Raw genomic sequence first — 5,365 nt, forward strand, 5'->3', positions numbered from 1 at the left:
TCAAATTCAATTCTTTGAATCATTTCTTCACTCCATTATCAAGTTCATTTCAGAAGAGTAGAAAATTTTTAAATCATTTTCTCAAAAGCCCATACATCTTTGCATTCACACAAGCATGATTCTTTATGCATTTAGACTTAGGATAAATTCTTAGATGATATTTTAGCAAAGCACAAGGCATAAATTCGATCCTTGGTTCGACTACTCCTAGTAAAGGCAATAATGGAAGATAAGAATTTTGATCAAGTTTCATGGGTGAGACAAGATCAGCCTTGTGGAATGACTCAGGTTTATCCCTTAACCTGGATTGGACGAAGATATATCAAGATGACCTGAATGGGGAAAGAAATATATGGAGAGACCTCGATGGGACATTTTTGGAAAATGCCTTGCGAAATGAAGCTCATGTAGGATCCTATCCTGGATGGATATACAAAGCATGGATCCCTCGATGGGAAGGACCATGATGGGACTGGAGGAAAACACCTTGTCGAAACGAGGGAAAATCATTGGAACGAGATTAAGGTTTAACTGAAACCTGAGAAAGGAAGATACCTCAATGGGCGAGGTTCAGGATTAACCCTTTACCTAAAGGGGACGGCCAACTGGAATCCTCGGACGAAGAAACCATAATGGGACCTTCAGAGTTTGGACGAACAAATCCGAAAGGGGTTTGCGAAAGGAGGACAATGGGGTTTTCTAAAGCTTGAAAAAAGGGATGATTTTGGGCGTCTCATTGCTGAGACTAAATTAGCTTTTGAAATTGATAACCTTTTGCAGAAAGTACAAGTTTGACCCTTAACCTGAGTGGGAACAACCATACGGATTTCTCAAATGAAGAAACCGTGATGGGACAGGAGAGATACTTCAACTAAATGGGGCAACTCTTCTGGAAGATATCGCTAGGTTGCATAAAAACGGATATCGAATATTTATTTCCGTCTTGGAATATCTAGAGAATTTTGCCAATAAGATAAATTTATAGTTGACTCAAACGCTTGAAAATGTGCACGTGTGTGCAAAAGACATTCCCTCTTTTACCTAGAGTATTTCCTCCAACGAGGTTAACTTCTCGGTTTTAAGAGTCAAATTCAAAATTTTAGCGCTGATGATTTTCTTCAAGAAAGCTATCCATTTCCTTGATATGAGAAGAGAAGATATATTCTTAATTTCATAAAAGTAAGTAGTGAAAAGACATTGATAAAAGAATTTTGCATAAGAAAAAATGACTTCTGACAACTTTGGCAGTTTGATATCTGGGTGTTTTCCCATGATGATCTTTTTGCACTTTCTTTGAGTCATTGAACTTTTTCGGGCTTTTACATCATCCTTTATTTTGGAGATGTCCTGACTTTTCTCTCTTTTTGAGGGAAGGGTACATCACAAACTCCTTCATCTTGGAGATGTTCCGATCCTTCTTTTATCTCAGGGATTCTATTGATGATATTGGCTTAAAAGGTCTTTAGATGATAGCAGCAATCAAATATCATTTAGGATTTGTCGGTAGGTTCATCACACTCGCCTTCATCTCGACGGTGATTTGAACTTTCTCTGGAAGGATCCTTCACAAACTCCTTCATCTCGGAGATGATTCAAATCTTCTTTGGCCCCGAGGGTCTAGCTCGCCTATTCGTCTTCATCTTGACGACAATTGAGGGATCCCTTTTGTAGATATTTGATTGCAACTTTAAATGAATATGAAGACATGGATTGTGTGGATTCTTTTTATCGCTAGGATATTTTCACTGCATGATTGCCAAAAAGTCCTCTTTAAACATGCGCCATAGCCATGATCAATATCAATTCACTTCTGACTTTTCAACATCATTGAATATTTCTTTCACTGATCATGTCGAGGACATTTCTTACATCCTTTTTGTTGATCAATAGGAAAAGATTTGAATTTTACCCCCTTTTCGCAAAAAGTCTCACCTTTTTGGAAAAAACACTAAAGGTAATTTGAGGTGATTCTTTTGTGCAGTAAGAATATTTAGAATCAACAAATGCTTTTAGCAAATTGGCAAAGTTTTCGAGAATTCTTTGTAAAATAAACACTCAACATAGATTTTGATGAGACCTTGAGTTGCATTTATGATTTTGGACATTCCGACCAGTAAAACTGCGACTTTTCATTTAACGACCAACGAAGGAGCTGAAACCTTTCATTTAATGACCAGTGAAAACTCGGACATTTCATTTAACGACCAGCGAAGGAGTTGGAACATTTCATTTAACGACCAGCGAAGTAGCTGGGACATTTTATTTAACGACCAGCGAAGTAGCTGGGACATTTCATTTAACGACCAGCGAAGTAGCTGTGACATTTCATTTAACGACCAACGAAGTAGCTGGGACATTTCATTTAACGACCAGCGAAGTAGCTGGGACCTTTCATTTAACGACCAGCGAAGTAGCTGGGACATTTCATTTAACGACCAGTGAAGTAGCTGGGACATTTCATTTAACGACCTTTGATTTAATGATTTGATCTAAGATTGAGACTTTCTGAGAGACAAACAGCACGAGGACTGAACTTGATCTTTAGATTTGAAAACTTAGCAAAATAACCAGTGCGAGCATCGGATTTTCCAACTCAGAGTTGGAAAGGAGACCGACATTCTTAAGACATTTAGAGATCAAAGCAGGAATGATTGTCGGGGTTTCAGGATTATCCCTTATCCTGAAGGGGAAACATAGAATAGATATTTGATGAGAATCTAGGGAAAATGATTCAGGTTTATCCCTTAACCTGATGGGGAAAATAGAATAGACATTTGATAAGAATTTAGGAAAAAATGATTCAGGTTTTATTCCTTAACCGGAAAAGGAAAGAGGATTTTGTGAAGAGATAACTTGAGTCTTGAATTTAGAAGGTATATGACAAGATTTATGATTTATGATCTATGATTTAGATGGACCAGCGCATTTAGCTGTATGCGGTCCAATTTTCAAGATTAACCCTGTATCCTGAACGGGGAAAAGGAAGAATAAAATTTAAGAAGACAGAAGGGGATAGAATTTAATGAAAGATTGAAAAAAATGGTTAAAATTTTGAGGAAATTGATTTATTTTGTAAAAAGAATTTTCACAAGTAGCATTGTTGCTCCTATGAGTGATCTCAGGATTATCGCTTATCCTGGATGGGAAAAGAATCAAATTTATAAAAGTGGAGAAAGAAAAATTGAATAAATTTATGAAAATTTTGTTTTTGAAAAGAATGCTCACAGGTACCCTTGTTGCTTCTGTGAGGGGTCTCAGGATCCCTTATCCTGAATTGGAAAAAGAACAGAATTTGGGGAAAATAAATGAAGAGAAATTGATATAAATTTAGAAAATCAATAAAGTTTGACAAAACTTGTATTTACAAAAGAATCCTCATAGGTAGCGTTATTGCTCCTACGAGGGGTTTCAGGATTATCCCTTATCCTGAATGGGAACACCTCGAACAACGAGGGTCAGGTTTATCCCTTAACCTGAGAGGAAAATAGAAAGAATTTAGAAAATACCTCATGAGAAAGAGGCATTAGGTTTATCTCTTAACCTGAAAGGGTAATAGATTTGATAAAATTTAATAGAATTGAGGAAAAATTGATAAAACTTGATAAAATTGATGTAAACTTGATAAAAATATGAATAAAATGAATGAAACTGATTAAGATATCAAAATTAACTGAAGATTTATAAGATTTGAGAAAAATGAGTTTTTCTGATCCTACCTGCATATGGGATCTTTAATATGAAAGAAAAATGTTCTTTTTAAAAGACAAGTTGTAATGCCCCAACTTTTTATAGTAAAAATTTTGGAGTAAATTTTTTTTTTTTTTTTTTGAAATAGCGGAAGTGCGTAAAATACAAGTCGGGCGCATTACAGGGTAAAACAGAGAAGTACTAAACATATCATTCATTAATTGAAACATTAATGTCATTAATTACATCCCATAATAGAATTGTAAATCTACTAATCAGAGTTCAAATATAAAATACTGAATAAATGAGATCTCTTGGCTTTATCCAAAACGACACCCCGATGCTCCAATTAGTTGCTACCTGAAAAGCATTTAAAGCAGAAGGGTCAGACTCCCCTGTCTGCGTAAGAAGCATCATATTTATATGTGGTGCTCAGTGACCTGTGTACAAATATGTGCAAGTAATGCAGATATAACTAGCATGAAAGTTTATAACATTCTAAGAAGATGATTATGCTTTCTAATTCATGATACAGTGCAAAGGATGACTGAACTAGAGGTATATTTATCCACATTAATACAAGCTGTAGATTCCACAAGTTTTACTAAAGTCAACTCGACAGAATGTAATTCTTCAGAGATAAGTTTCTAGTCAACTTAATTTATTTAATGCTTATCTTACTCTTACCTTGTGGGTACGCACAGGCATAGACCTCGTAGCGGACCGAGACCATACAGGGGTCTATTATTTAATAACCCGTATGACTAGCCGTACGGATATCCAAAGGGGACGGTCAGTGACCGAGAGAGAACTCCCCAGTGGCTAGAACAAAAATTAGGATGCACCCTGTACTTCTGCAGAAGACTTGGATCTACCACCTAGGACATACTGGTAGTCCTGGTCCCCTAACTTCGTGAACTGGGGACCGGGTGAGACGCCTAGCTCTCACAAGAACAAGAATGTCCACGAAGCTTGTACCACCTACCCTCTCCAAGGTAGACCATGGGTCCAGTAACATACATCATCTTTCAGGTGTACCCAGAGCCCTGGGAAACCAGTAACATATACCATTTTCAGGTATACCCAGAATCCAACATGTTTAATTTATATGTGTATAAATTTTCATTCTTGCTTGTTTGGATCCAGTAACATACATCTTCTTTCAGATGTACCCAGAACCCTAGGAAACCAGTAACATATACCATCTTTCAGGTATACCCAGAATCCCATATTTAATGTGTATTTATTCTTATATGAAAGTCTTTGCACCACACGGGACTTTCACAACCCCAATTCGTACTCAAGTTGATCTTAGTATATGCACATTACCCATCGAATGCCTCAAAGGCACCAACCACAATTTCTCATAATTCTGGTTCAACTTTGTGTCGAGTACTTAAACATTCGGCATTTTCAGTTTTGTTTATGAGCTCGAGTGTACGTTTCGTACCCCCACTGGTTATGCCGCAACATGGCAATATCCAACTTTATCATGTGTGTTTCATGTATTGGACATAATCTTAAAGTCCATATGTGAATCACTTATTTAGTTTACCATCAAAACTATTTTTTTCATAGATATTTCAGTTGCATTTCACCTAAAAAGTCTTTAGAAAACTTTTCTAAAAGAACCCTTCATGAAAATCCTTTTAGAAAACTCTTTACTCAAATTTTCATG

Source organism: Nuphar pumila, chromosome 6, assembly GCF_984573655.1.
Source record: "Nuphar pumila chromosome 6, dmNupPumi1.hap1.1, whole genome shotgun sequence".
Classification (NCBI taxonomy): Eukaryota; Viridiplantae; Streptophyta; class Magnoliopsida; order Nymphaeales; family Nymphaeaceae; genus Nuphar; species Nuphar pumila.